The 15803-nt window shown below is 42.6% G+C and overlaps 1 protein-coding gene across 1 annotated transcript in view; it reads left to right on the top strand.

Moving 5' to 3' along the window:
- The first annotated feature begins 109 nt into the window (after positions 1–109).
- CHST12 (carbohydrate sulfotransferase 12) overlaps positions 110–15803 on the top strand; it is an 84648-nt gene continuing 68954 nt past the window's right edge. The window contains exon 1 of the mRNA XM_068246757.1: positions 110–306. The gene's annotated coding sequence lies outside the window, so the exon portion shown is untranslated. The remainder of the gene's footprint in view (positions 307–15803) is intronic.

The raw sequence follows: 15803 nt of genomic DNA, 5'->3' as shown, positions 1-15803 counted from the left end.
AATGGTAGGAAATACAGTAACCATTGTTTCTGCTCTGTGCAGCTATTTACTTGAAAAACCTGTGCAGCAAACAGACTTTCAGGACAAGACAAGACACGAAACATTTATATTGCACTTTTCTCCTGGCAGACTCAAAGCACCAGAGCTGCAGCCACTAGGGGTGCGCTCAGGAGGCAGTGGATCTCCTTACTGAATAGGTGCTGGCTTACTGAACACGAAGAGCTGAGTTTTGAACCCTGGTAACCTGTGTTAGAGGCTGAGCCCTTACCCAGAACACTATCCAGTCACCACCACCAGGCTTGAAAGGTAATGCTTACGTACAGTTTTGGAAATTTATGGTTGGCTGAAAATTGATATGGAAAGGTAATTTTTAATAACATTGAGGGGGAAGTCTCCTATCTATGCAGGTTGTTTGAAGCGCAATGTAAGATGACTGACCTACGGTCCGTGAAGGAATGGGTGACGACTCTAGGTAACACTCACAAATATAGGCTCAGTGAGCTCCAAAATTTAAGAGCAAAATCATAAAATTGTTATGCAGTGGTACAAAACCCCAGATAACCTCCATAAATGGTGTCCAGTATAGTCTGAAAGTTTATGGAGGTTTAATAAACAGCTGTGCACATTTACTGCAATCATATTTGGTGGGAATGTGACCTGATCAAACCTTTTTGGGAAGATGGGCACAAATGGATGAAGAGTATAACAGGACTGGACAAGTCCTTTACGGAACGCACACAACTACTTCATGATGCTTATCAATTGAAGTGTGCCCAAGGCGGATTTTAAGAGGGAAAATGGGACACAGAGTCATGTTCCCTTGTTCCATGACATTCCTCTGTGTCCTCTTGGAGCCGCTCTCTGCACCCCACTCTATGCTGACCCTCGAATGTACCCCCAAGCTTGTCGGTAGCCTAATAAGGGAAGGGCTGTCTTTTGCAGGAAAGGCACTCCTACATAATACCCCCTCTGGCGTTACAAAAATGCACTATTAATGCATCTTCTCAATGTGGTCAGATCTTTGATATACACAAAGTAAAGACCCCCGGTGAAATATTGGGTGAAAAGAATTGAATACATATATGGAGGAAATTAGATTAACTAAAAAAGAAAAAGCACAAAAGATAGTTGAGATTTGGGCCTTATGGGCAGAGTTTAAAGACACAGATGATTTTTAGATACTCCAAAGGTGGGCGAGGTCATGTACAATAAAACTAGAGTTCTTGATATTAGGGGTATGGATAGATTATACTGTACAAAATAGGTCAGGCTGGTCAGAATATGGGTGTGTGTGTGTGTGTGGGGGGGGGGGGGGGGGGGGGGAGGAAGGAGAGGGAGGGATGAGAGAGATGAACCAGAACTCTAATACGGTATTGCACATGGTGCCACCTAAGCTTTATGCAGTGGCGTAGCTAAAGAACTGCGGGCCCTGGTGCAAGTTTTACATTGGGGCCCCCCAAGCAAGCTATACATAATTCATACGGCGGTCCTAAACCTGCCAATGGAAACTACAGTGTCAGAGGTGCAAGAAGGGGATGGGGAGCAGTTTGTTAATGATTACTACTATTCAAAGTATCTATAGAAGTGATTATAATGAGCACAGGACCAATAGAGAGCTAATACTGTGGTTGAAGGAGGGTCCCGATACAGTTGCAACCTCTGCACCCCCTATTGCTACGCCCCTGGGTTTATGAAAAAAAAGGATATCTTTTAAAGGGGAACTGAAGAGAGAGGTATATGGAGGCTGCCATGTTTATTTCCTTTTAGACAATACCAGTTGCCTGGCAGCCCTGCTGATCCTCTGCCTCTAATACTATTAGCCATAGCCCCTGAACAAGCATGCAGCAGATCAGGTGTTTCAGTGGTTCAGACTTATAAGTCAGATCTGACAAGACTAGCTGCATGCTTGTTTCTGGTTTTAATCAGATACTACTGCAGAGAAATAGACCAGCAGGGCTGCCAGGCAACTGGTATTGATTAAAAGGAAATAAACAGGACAGCCTCCATATACCTCTCTCTTCAGTTCCCCTTTAAGGTCACTCTGAATATATGATGAGAAAAGAGTTGTGGATTTCTTAGGAATTGTACTTATTGTTCTGTTGTATTTAAACAAAGTTAAAGCTTCTCTTGAACGTTTTGAACACACCATTATTATGTTAAAGAGGAACTGTAAAGACATAGAGCAGAATGCAGTAAACTATTCAGGATACCCACTTTTACATTAAATATTCTGGTTTTAGCATCAGAAACACTTCCTATAGCGATAGATTACTGTATATTGGTACGTAGCCTGGCCTTACCTCTGAGGCTTACTGTAGGCTGTTTATTTTGCGGTATTATTCCCCCCCTCCCCCATACTGGCTTTAGTACTCTCAGTAACGAACATTCCACAGATATCTCCTGCCAGTACTAAAGATTTTGCCTCCTGTGATCACTTTCAGAAACTAGATGTGGGGGAGGCAAGACTTTACAATAGGCAAACACTGACTAAATCATTTATAAATTGGTATTATAAAACAATAAGCAATTGTGTTCATTATGTTACAGTATTTTGGTTTTAGTTCCTTTTTAACTGATGGGAGTTAGTTACTGATGTATAGAAAGGAGTAAGCAGTTTTTGAATGATAAGCAAGATATGTGAATAAATATACGGTATATCCTGGATATTTTGTGTGTATGCATGTTTGAATTGTACACACCTAGGTCCAATTATTCACATACAACTATATACTTCCCAAGGTCTAAGACCTTTTAGCAACAATTTCAAAACCAAAAGGAGGGGAAGAGAAAATGTATATCTAGAAAAATGCAAGTTTACTTTTATTAATCAACATCCACAAAATATAAAATATTTAAAAAGACCAAAGAGCCTTATTGTACATATGGGATTAGCACAAGAAAAATGTGAAAAGTCACCCCCTATCTGACATTAATATAATACCACAGTATCAGAAAGTTACTAAATAAACTGACCAGTTATCTAATATCTATTATATGGATCCTTCAAGAGTCCAATAAATGAACTTGTAATAAATAATCGTACAGTGGGCAGCATTTCAGCAGAAAATAATCATACAGTGGGCAGCATTTCACCAGAAAATAATCATACAGTGGGCAGCATTTCAGCAGAAAATAATTATACAGTGGGAAGCATTTCAGCAGAAAATAATCACAATGTGGGCAGCATTTCACCAGAAAATAATCACAATGTGGGCAGCATGTCAGCAGAAAATAATCGTACAGTGGGCAGCATGTCAGCAGAAAATAATCGTACAGTGGGCAGCATGTCAGCAGAAAATAATTGTACAGTGGGCAGCATGTCAGCAGAAAATAATCGCAACGTGGGCAGCATGTCAGCACAAAATAATCGTAAAGTGGGCAGCATGGATGTCACCAGAAAATAATCGTACAGTGGGCAGCATGTCACCAGAAAATAATCGTACAGTGGGCAGCATGTCTCCAGAAAATAATCGTACAGTGGGCAGCAAGTCACCAGAAAATAATCATACAGTGGGCAGCATGGATGTCACCAGAAAATAATCGTACAGTGGGCAGCATGTCACCAGAAAATAATCGTACAGTGGGCAGCATGGATGTCACCAGAAAATACTAGGGGTCCCCAAGATAGCAGCCGGCGAACAATTTACCTCTTCCGCGCGCGAGGAAAACTCTGCATGCCGCTGCCTGGTCCAGTGACGTTGCTGACTAGACCAAACAGTGGCATGCAGAGTTTTCCTCCGGCGTCTGGAAATATCCCGGCCGCTGCCACTCTGCTGAAGGGGAGGGAGCGAGTTCCCCTCCATGTTTGTGCTCTCCACCGCTAACCCCCCCCCCCCCCCAAAAAAAAACGGAACTTTTTTTCCCTAATAAAATTAAAAAACAAAAAACAAAAATATACACAGCTGATAGGTGGGCGCCCCCCCCCCCCCGAGGGGCCGCCCATGGCACCGACCCACGGGTGCCTCTTAAGAGATACGGCCATGCAACTAAAGTCCAATAATGAGCTGTATATTCAAGTCCAGGAGGGAGGTCCCCCATCCCCTATGCAGGGCTGCAGCAGAGCATACATTACTCACCTCCCTGGGATAAAGCCACCACTGCTGATATAGTCTTCCTCCTGTCCTCTGTGGGGGTGGAACTGTATCTCTATGCTGAGATTCCCCTGTGTCATGTGACAAGCGACAATCTCACCATAGGAGAAGACGGGCTGGATCGTGGGGTGGGGGGGAGGGTTGATCCACGAGTGTAACTTGGGGTTACCACTAATTGCAGTGAAAAGTAACCCTAAGATATACTACAATGAAAACAATGCCTAGAATTGGATTTTTAAATAAGGAAAATATTTTTTTTTTTAAACACTTTCATAAATGTAAAATACTTGAAAGTGGCATTTCATTTTAAAAACAGAACAATATGTGGTAATGTGCTATTTTTATAGGATATTATTTTGCCTCCTTCGATTACAGCATCACGTTTGCCACAAAGCTTGTAGCTGGCTTTACATGTGAGCATATATGAACACATGTAACCTGATGAGATGTACAAGCCACACTGATGAATTATTGATCACATAACTGGAAAACAAGATATATTTGATGACCTAGATGGAAACAAAAATGACATTTGGGTCTGTTGTTTTGGCCTCAGGCCCATTACATCAGTGAGATGTAGAGTTTCCAGTATTCCCATAGATACACCTCAATATACTTCATATAACTAGTGGAAACATACAGGGTTATGGGGATATAATGCTTTGTATGAGTGTAACCTTGGGGCAGGAACCACTGACAATGACAGCTTGATATGGAGGGATTAAGTAACAGATTCCACTGACTCTTCAGTTTCCTGGATGAGCCAGATCAGACATCCGCACTGGATTTTACATACACTGCAAGCAGACAAAAATACTAGATCTAGAAATGGTTGATATTCACAGTGTAATTCATCCATGTTGTTTGATCAGTTACAGGAATTTGCACATACAGGAATATGACTTGGCAGTTGCTTAACGGACGCAGACAATATGACACAAGGATAGACAGTATGGATATTACAAGTCAAGGATAGTATGAGCTAAGTTGGTAGCAAACAGTTTAGGAAGCACTCATTTCAGTTCTGTGCTGTATTGCTTTCCAGTCCTAGCAGCTTCAGCATGGTTCTGCATTAGACATGGCTACCACCTAAGGGAAGAAGCTGTTTGTGTGCCTGGAAGATTTTATTGTGACTGACTGATATCTCACTCCGGGATAAGTTGGAAGATGGAGTGTGCAGGGTGAGAGGGGTCAGAGGCAATCTTGGTTGCTCTCTCTCTGTACCTGCTAGCCTAAAGATCCCGCAAGGAAGGTAAGCTACAGCCAATTGATCCACCGACAGCTTGCTGGCAGACAAAAAAAAAAAAATCACCTATCTATAAACACACCCACTAACAATATGATAGGATATATATATATATATATATATATATATATAGATAGAGATAGATAGATAGAGATAGAGAGATAGAGAGATAGAGAGATAGAGAGAGATAGAGAGATAGAGAGAGATAGAGAGATAGAGAGAGATAGAGAGAGATAGAGAGAGAGAGAGAGATAGAGAGAGATAGAGAGAGAGAGAGAGATAGAGAGAGATAGAGAGAGATAGATAGAGATAGATAGAGATAGATAGAGATAGATAGAGATAGATAGAGATAGATAGAGATAGATAGAGATAGAGATAGATAGATAGAGATAGATAGATAGAGATAGATAGAGATAGATAGATAGAGATAGATAGATAGAGATAGATAGATAGATAGATAGATAGATAGATAGATAGATAGATAGATAGATAGATTGTGTGTGTGTATATATATATATATATATATATATATATATATACAGTGGTGTGAAAGACTATTTGCCTCCTTCCTGATTTCTTATTCCTTTGCATGTTTGTCACACTTAAATGTTTCTGCTCATCAAAAACCGTTAACTATTAGTCAAAGGTAACATAATTGAACACAAAATGCAGTTTTAAATGATGGTTTTTATTATTTAGTGAGAAAAATAACTCAAAACCTACATGGCCCTGTGTGAAAAAGAAATTGCCCCCTGAACCTAATAACTGGTTGGGCCACCCTTAGCAGCAATAACTGCAATCAAGCGTTTGCGATAACTTGCAACGAGTCTTTTACAGCACTCTGGAGGAATTTTGGCCCACTCATCTTTGCAGAATTGTTGTAATTCAGCTTTATTTGAGGGTTTTCTAGCATGAACCGCCTTTTTAACCTGCCTGGCGTTCTATTAAGATCGCCAGGCAGGCTGCGGGAGGGTTTTTTTTTAATAAAAAAAAAACTATTTCATGCAGCCAACTGAAAGTTGGCTGCATGAAAGCCCACTAGAGGGCGCTCCGGAGGCGATCTTCCGATCGCCTCCGGCGCCCAGAATAAACAAGGAAGGCCGCAATGAGCGGCCTTCCTTGTTTTGCTTACATCGTCGCCATAGCGACGAGCGGAGTGACGTCATTGACGTCAGCCGACGTCCTGACGTCAGCCGCCTCCGATCCAGCCCTTAGCGCTGGCCGGAACTTTTTGTTCCGGCTACGCTGGGCTCAGGCGGCTGGGGGGACCCTCTTTCGCCGCTGCTCGCGGCGGATCGCCGCAGAGCGGCGGCGATCACGCAGCACACACGGCTGGCAAAGTGCCGGCTGCGTGTGCTGCTTTTTATTTGAGCCAAATCGGCCCAGCAGGGCCTGAGCGGCAGGCTCCGGCGGTACTGGACGAGCTGAGCTCGTCCAGACCGCTGTTAAAGGAAATAAACTTACTCAATGAGACTCCTCCATTTCGTGCCAATGAAAATGAAATCTTTATTCACTCAGCTGAGGACCCTTTTATATACCAGCATTTATGAAAGGAGAAACAGGCTAGCTGCAGCCCGGCTAGTCACAAAAGGGTAGAGACTTCCTTTCTCGGTAAATCTTTATACCCCAGTTAACATGCTAATATATTCCTCCCTCCAAACAGTCTGTAATCCCATAAGTCCAATGAGCAATGTCCAGTTTCTTCTTCTGAGTGTGTCCGGTCCTCCTCTGTGTCCTTCATAAATAATTTAGAAGTCAACAGGAACAAGAAATCTTCTGTTCACCAGTTTCCTGTTTCGTTTCTCTCACCTTCAGGAAACTGGTTTAGACTGGCCCCTTCAACCTGCTCATTCTGCGCCTGGCACAGAATAACACTGGGGGGAGGTTTTGAAGGTTGTTCTGGAATTTCACTGTGAAGGACAAAGGAGACTGCACAGTATATGGTTCAAAAACATATATAACATATATTCAATGGTATCGTGATAACTCCTTGGTTAACAATAATCCTATTACTTAAAGTGTCACTCTAACACAATAATCTAATCTTGTGCATGTGGACTATATAGTCACATAGGTTACACAGGATATACAGAATATATATAAAGATTAACAGATTAATTATAAAATTCTTTCCACATTTCCCTCCTGTTTATAATTAATACTGTGGGTTGTGGCTTGATTATATATGTGTTATAAAAAAAGAATATTTACATTCACATTTCTATGCTTATGCTTACTTAAGCCTCAGGTATCTGCAAATGTGTCTCCACTACAGGGGTCAGAGGTTCAAGCAAACATAGCCTTCTACTCCCCTTTGCTGCAAATGGGTATGCACTACAGCAAGTCAAGGCATAGAAGTGAAATGCTCAAAAACAAAAATCAGGCTCTGGCCGTGAGCTGGCTCACACGTCGGCCTGGCCATCCCCCTCCAGCATACCATCATAATCTCCTCCCAAATCACCGTATGCTTCTTCATCATGCTGTGCTAAGGCTGCATACATAGTAATACTCATATGCTTATCTATCAACCTTGCAAAAAAATGTTCTCAGCATTGGAAAAATACAGCAGGCTAGTAGGAACAGAACCATAAAAACAATTAGGAATGCGATACCAAAACTCTGAAAAAATGAAGTCCAGCTTCCAAACCAGTTCTGTAACCAGTCTGTTATTGGGTTTGAAACACCTGAGTTTCGTTTCAGCTCTTCGGATAGGTCTTTTAACTGCTGAAGAGCCACTGTCACTTTTCCATCAGGGGATGTATTATCTGGAATATAGGTACAACATTGTTCCCCAAAAAATTCACATACACCCCCCTTCTCTGCCAACAGCATATCTAATGCAATTCTATTCTGCAGTGCTGTTAATGATGTTGCTTTCAGTTGTTCTGCCAAACCTTCGATAGCATCTCTAGTATAATTAACCACCCTGGCGTTCTATTAAGATCGCCAGGGCGGCTGCATGAGGGTTTTTTGTAAATTAAAAAAAAACTATTTCATGCAGCCAACTGAAAGTTGGCTGCATGAAAGCCCACTAGATGGCGCTCCGGAGGCGTTCTTCTGATCGCCTCCGGCGGCCAAAATTAACACGGAAGGCCGCAATGAGCAGCCTTCCGTGTTTGGCTTCTCCTGTCGCCATGGCGACGAGCGGAGTGACGTCATGGACGTCAGCCGACGTCCTGACGTCCGCCGCCTCCGATCCAGCCCTTAGCGCTGGCCGGAACTATTTGTTCCGGCTGCGCAGGGCTCAGGCGGCTGGGGGGACCCTCTTTCGCCGCTGCTCGCGGCGGATCGCCGCAGAGCGGCGGCGATCGGGCAGCACACGCGGCTGGCAAAGTGCCGGCTGCGTGTGCTGCTCTTTATTTCATCAAAATCGGCCCAGCAGGGCCTGAGCGGCAGCCATCGGCGGTGATGGACGAGCTGAGCTCGTCCATACCGCTAGGATGGTTAACAAATCTTTGCTGATTGTAATAAATGTAATTAATCCAATCTACATTTTTGTTAACTGTTGGCCATAAGAAAATGGACTCAAAACCCTGCAGCAATTTGGTTCCTAGCCTTGAACTCATCTGGGGACCCCTATCGCATCAATATATACATATGGGTCCAAACTCCCTTTTGGTGCCTCCCTTTTACTCCGGTGTACCTTTTTATCCACCAAAATTTTAAAGGACTCATAGGGCAATATAGTGACATGTTCTATCATCCAGACAGGGGCACACAACCCTTTCCATTCTGGTGGCAATGATGATTCTGCTTTGTTGGGTTCACAAGTCCACCAAGTATCTTCTAACTGCCATTTTGTTCCTAGGCTCAACCCTTTATCGTTGGTTATTTCCACTATTTCTCCACAATACTTGATCATCGGATGGTTACTGGGGGCAGATCTATTATAGCACGTAAGATTGCTGGCTGTAGCAAATGCACGCTGTGGCGTGCCTGGTACCTTCATACGGGCTCTCTCTATGGTACAGTTCCGTGGTTGATTCACACTTATCATACTTTGTATCATACATTCTAATTCAGATCCACTCGCCACTACTGGTACCAGAGCAATCTGCGGTCTAGCCGCTGCACACACAATACAGTCAGACACATTCACTCGGTACATTCACTCGGTTTGCAGTAAAAATTGCCAAAATAATCCAAAAATTAAAAATTCCACCGGTCACTAAAACTTTATCACTAGTCACGTTCATCTTGTTAATACTGTCCGGTGGGGATGGGTCAGTAGTCTCTTTGTCTATCCTGTCATTGCTGTTCAATGGAGGTCGTTTAGTCATTGTCATTGTCATTCCAGGGCTCTTCTTCTTCTTTAAAAATGCTATGGCTCTAACCCAACTTCCCCTATGTAGCCTTTTTAGGTATCTGTTCCCCCTTTTTTATCTCCTTTTCACCATGGTTCAAGATAAAGAACTACACCTGTGCCTTAGGAAGAATCCTCTAATATCTTCCCACAGCCTTTGAGATCGTGGTCGCACTGAGGCTCAGGCAAATGTTCCCGTCGCCTCAGGATCTCAAATTTCCGCCCCTCTTTACCCCGTGGTGCTAACTATCAAGAACAGATTGGATCTGGCTACTGTTTTAAAAGGAAATGACCGCTAAGCGTTCTTCTTGAGCAAAATTCAAACAACATTTCTTTTGTTTCAAAAGCCACCGAAGCTTCATGTGAGTGTTCGTAGCAAGCTGTGGTTCTGAATCTTTTAATTAATCTGGATTCGGAGGGCCCATGTGCGCCCTCTTGCAATGGCTTAAATGTTCCCATGTGGTTTTATTCTAATTTAGCCACTATTATCCCTCCTGTTGACACATTTAAAACTCATGTGTCATCACCACAAATAAATCGGACAAATCAGTCAAAGGAAGGTTAGTAGGTCAGCAGTGTACAGAGCGACCTGTAGGTAAAGTTTTAGACTGCAAGTCAGCAGAAGGAGTTGTAGTCGTATATGTCAGGACTGCCAAGTCGTTGCCACGGGAGATGGTGAGGGGACTGGGATGTTGCACACATGTGAATGGCCAGTGTCGTGGGAGCCTGGAGAACATCCATGGTCTGTGGGACAGGTGGGCTCCTCAGTTGCTGACACCTAACCCTGCAGACGCCACTAAGCCGCAAACGTATGCATGATGGGAAAACGTACACAGTGTTCGTGAAAACAATGGGGGACGAAATCCCATATAACAGGGTAAATAATAAACACACAGCTTGAGCAGAGACGCAGAAAGAAGCTTATCTATTCCACGATGTTCTTCAGCTCACTACTGTAAGACCAGGACAATCATTGGTGTATTCCCTCCTATGCACATAGAACTGATCCACAAAGATTTATTAATTACCTTGCGGACAAGTCACTGCGCGCAGATGCGGATGGGAGAAACATCCTCTGGTCAATAAACAACACAGAAAACAAAAGTACAGGGGCTAGGGTGGTGCAGCTTTTTTGGACAATGAAAACGTAAATGCCCAAGCAAACTGGCTGTGCAGCATAGGCGGGGGGGGGGGGGGGGGATGGATGGATGGATCTGGAGGGATTGGGCTGGTGGAGGTGGGGTGGGGCAGGTGGAGGTGGGGTGGGCTCTTGGCAGAGAACTACAATCATGTATCCCTTTCTGCAGTCGCCGTCAGACAAGGCTTTGTAGTCAAAATATTTCTATCAAAGTCATTTTACTGAACTCCTTCTAACATATCCATGAATTATAAAAAAAAATTTAATCAGGTGTCAATCAAAACGGCCAATCAATCGATGACAATGACCCACATACTACAGCAATGCAGCAATCAATTGTTCCCAGAAGCAAAAAACAAAAATCATCATATTTTATTCTTATAATGGAAAGTAATATCTGCGGGGTTTCTCTTTTTCTTTTATTTTTTATTTATCCCGCATTCTGGGTTTCACAAAATATATACATTAACTTCTTTTTCAAACAAACCTTTCATCTTGCGACATGCATTCTCTCAAATCACCCTGTTCCGCTTCAACACACATACACACATCTAGGCTGCTAGCTGGGATTCATACCTTCTCACAGATCCCAGGCAGAAACTCCACTCAAATTTCACAGAATTCAACAGTACAAACACATCCCAAATAGCATTCACAAACAGACAACTGCAACAGTTAAAATCACTTTTAAATTTTCAATCTTCAGACGAACATCGGACAAACAGAGTATAAAACTTGTACAGACATTTGTATGCTGTACAAACTACACGAACAACAAACAGACAGACAGCAGCTCATAACTTGTGGATTTTCCCCTGTAGCCCCCCTCCTCCTCCTCAGCTGGATACTTCCCCTGGGAGCTCTGGTGATTTAGATTTCAGAGCTCAGAATTCCCAGCTTCACATCTTACACACCACAACGTAACATTCTATTTTCATCAATAAATTCACTTCCTCATTTGCCTTCAACTAGGGCAGAATTAATACCCTTAACCATACTTTGTCGCTGTTGACCTCGGGCCCTCTGGGGGCAATGCCGGGCCAGGTGATCTTTCGACCCACATTCAAAACATTCTCCGCGTTCTCTGCGACCTTCAAAATCCTTAGATCTGCGCTTTCGTGGGCGTGTGAAATGCCCATTATCATTCACATAACAACCATTCTCATCACTGCAACCATAAACATTTGTAGCAACTTTCTTCCCTTTCTTTTCCTTAATCCCACATACAGGGTGCCGGATGCTTTTTAGAAAATCACTCGGTCTGCAGACTCTATGATCCACAACATATTGTGTGACACACTTACACAATCCTTCAGTCAAAACCTCACGTACAGCAATCCTACACCGTTCATAAGGGGAATCTGTTGTTTCAGCAGCAGGGGGAGCTATACCTCTATATTTGCTAAAAACCTTCATCACTTTACCCAGTAGCTCATCTATGTCTGATACATTAATACCATATTCCGCCTCATATGTCTGGGAGGTCCCATCCACCTTTCGTGGGAGGGGCTGGTTTTGGGGAGGGTTCTGAAGAACCTGACATACAGTAGATGGCACCTCCTCCAAATCTTTGTTCTCCGTACTTGGCCCCTCCTCATTTATACCTCTAGTAGCCATCTTTGAGCTTCTGTTAAACAATATTACTTTTCGAAAATCACATTACCCTGAACATCTCCTTTAATTTGAGAAACAAGTTTCTTTACAGCTGTCAAAATGCAGATACCCTAAAACCCTATATTTATTCCCCACAGGCTGCGATATTTTACCCAATTTGTTTTTACTTTTTCCTGCGCATAACACATACATCATTAATGGCCATAACTTTGCTTGCACCTTGCCCCATTGATCTATATACAGCACTATGATGTAACACTTCCTGCTGTTTCAATCCCGTTCACTCACTTATTGTTGGATTTACAATGTCCCGCGGTCCCCTCCCGGAATATACTGCCTTCTATGCACAAAGATGTAACAATTCCTGCAATTACAGCGCAAAGATCTTACAATTCCCGCTGAGGCAGAGTGCCTGCACTAAGATGGAAACATTCCTGCCAAGGCACCTCGAGGGCTGCAGCTGAGACCTGGACAACACTCAACGTGATGAACCTCTGTGTGGGCTAATCTCGACTGAAGTACAGAAACAATCTGTGATCTAGATCCACTCCGATATTACTGCCTGTTACGCGGCTGTGTTCTATTACAAAAACGTACAATTCCGCTGAGGCACACAGTAGCTTAGGAAACTGACCACAGATTGTGTCATACAAAACAATATAACAACACATCAAAACCTATACTCTAATTTTGCGCAGCCCTGTGTATGAGAAGTTACAGAAACAAAAAGTAGTACTTACAATTTAAGAAGCTTTCAGGACACCCGAGAAGTTTGTTTTAGAATCCTAAGCAGGCGATTTCACCGACCTTGGCTGAAGAAGTCTCACGGTTCGAAATAAACCGTATGTCACAAAGACGTGAGATCTAGATCTTGCATTTGGCCACCTGTTTAAAGGAAATATAATCCCGGTGGGCTTTCACCAGCTTACTATCAGATTCGCCAGTCGCAAACGCGCTCCTAGGACTCACCTCTCTGTGACTATAGGTTTTCCGGTTCGATGCAGACCAGATGTTAAAGGAAATAAACTTACTCAATGAGACTCCTCCATTTCGTGCCAATGAAAATGAAATCTTTATTCACTCAGCTGAGGACCCTTTTATATACCAGCATTTATGAAAGGAGAAACAGGCTAGCTGCAGCCCGGCTAGTCACAAAAGGGTAGAGACTTCCTTTCTCGGTAAATCTTTATACCCCAGTTAACATGCTAATATATTCCTCCCTCCAAACAGTCTGTAATCCCATAAGTCCAATGAGCAATGTCCAGTTTCTTCTTCTGGGTGTGTCCGGTCCTCCTCTGTGTCCTTCATAAATAATTTAGAAGTCAACAGGAACAAGAAATCTTCTGTTCACCAGTTTCCTGTTTCGTTTCTCTCACCTTCAGGAAACTGGTTTAGACTGGCCCCTTCAACCTGCTCATTCTGCGCCTGGCACAGAATAACACTGGGGGGAGGTTTTGAAGGTTGTTCTGGAATTTCACTGTGAAGGACAAAGGAGACTGCACAGTATATGGTTCAAAAGCATATATAACATATATTCAATGGTATCGTGATAACTCCTTGGTTAACAATAATCCTATTACTTAAAGTGTCACTCTAACACAATAATCTAATCTTGTGCATGTGGACTATATAGTCACATAGGTTACACAGGATATACAGAATATATATAAAGATTAACAGATTAATTATAAAATTCTTTCCACACCGCCCAGCAGGTTAAGGTCATGCCACAACATCTCAATAGGATTCAGGTCAGGACTTTGACTAGGCCACTCCAAAGTCTTCATTTTGTTTTTCTTCAGCCATTCAGAGGTGGATTTGCTGGTGTGTTTTGAGTCATTGTCCTGCTGCAGCACCCAAGATCGCTTCAGCTTGAGTTGATGAACAGATGGCCGGACATTCTCCTTCAGAATTTTTTGGTAGACAGTAGAATTCATGTAGAGCAATGCAAAGCAAAAAGGTAGACCGCTACACTTACGTGTGTACACAGATGGGAGCAGGGAGATCAATGCCAAAAGTCCTCAAATATCCAAGGAAGTCCCGCTACACCAAGAAGTAGGGTGAAGTAGAAAAAATACTTTATTGTAAATCCATCTTAATCCATTACCAGTGTACAAGTAAAAAGCTCACGCGTATCGGAGCGATGTATGGCTCCTTAATCATGATTAAGGAGCCATACATCGCTCCGATACGCGTGAGCTTTTTACTTGTACACTGGTAATGGATTAAGATGGATTTACAGTAAAGTATTTTTTCTACTTCACCCTACTTCTTGGTGTAGCGGGACTTCCTTGGATATTAGTAGAATTCATGGTTCCATCTATCACAGCAAGCCTTCCAGGTCCTGAAGCAGCAAAACAACCCCAGACCATCACACTACCACCACCATACTTTACTGTTGGTATGATGTTCTTTTGCTGAAATGCTGTGTTACTTCTACGCCAGATGTAACGGGACACACACCTTCCAAAAAGTTCCACTTTTGTCTCGTCGGTCCACAAGGTATTTTCCCAAAAGTCTTGCCAATCATTGAGATGTTTTTTCAGCAAAATTGAGACGAGCCTTAATGTTCTTTTTCCTTAAAATTGGTTTGCGCCTTGGATATCTGCCATGCAGACCGTTTTTGCCCATTCTCTTTCTTATGGTGGAGTCGTGAACAATGACCTTAATTGAGGCAAGTGAGGCCTGCAGTTCTTTAGATGTTGTCCTGGGGTCTTTTGTGGCCTCTCGGATGAGTTTTCTCTGCGCTCTTGGGGTAATTTTGGTCGGCCAGCCACTCCTGGGAAGGTTCATCACTGTTCCATGTTTTTGCCATTTGTGGATAATGGCTCTCACTGTGGTTCGCTGGAGTCCCAAAGCTTTAGAAATTGCTTTATAACCTTTACCAGACTGATAGATCTCAATTACAGTACTTTGTTCTCATTTGTTCCTGAATTTCTTTGGATCTTGGCATGATGTCTAGCTTTTGAGGTGCTTTTGGTCTACTTCTCTGTGTCCGATAGCTCCTATTTACGTGATTTCTTGATTGAAACAGGTGTGGCAGTAATCAGGCCTAGGGGTGACTACAGAAATTGAACTCAGGTGTGATAAACCACAGTTAAGTTATTTTTTAACAAGGGGGGGCAATCACTTTTTCACACAGGGCCATGTAGATTTGGAGTTTTTTTTCTCACTAAATCATAAAAAACATCATTTAAAACTGCATTTTGTGTTCAATCATGTTATCTTTGACTAATAGTTAACGGTTTTTGATGAGCAGAAACATTTAAGTGTGACAAACATGCAAAAGAATAAGAAATCAGGAAGGGGGCAAATAGTTTTTCACACCACTGTATATACATACATATACACACACACACACATATATATATATATATATATATATATATATATATATATATATATATATAT

This window comes from Hyperolius riggenbachi, chromosome 7 (assembly GCF_040937935.1).
Source record: "Hyperolius riggenbachi isolate aHypRig1 chromosome 7, aHypRig1.pri, whole genome shotgun sequence".
Taxonomy (NCBI): Eukaryota; Metazoa; Chordata; class Amphibia; order Anura; family Hyperoliidae; genus Hyperolius; species Hyperolius riggenbachi.
The sequence above is the reverse complement of the archived record's forward strand: the minus strand, read 5'-3'. Positions and strand labels throughout refer to the sequence as shown.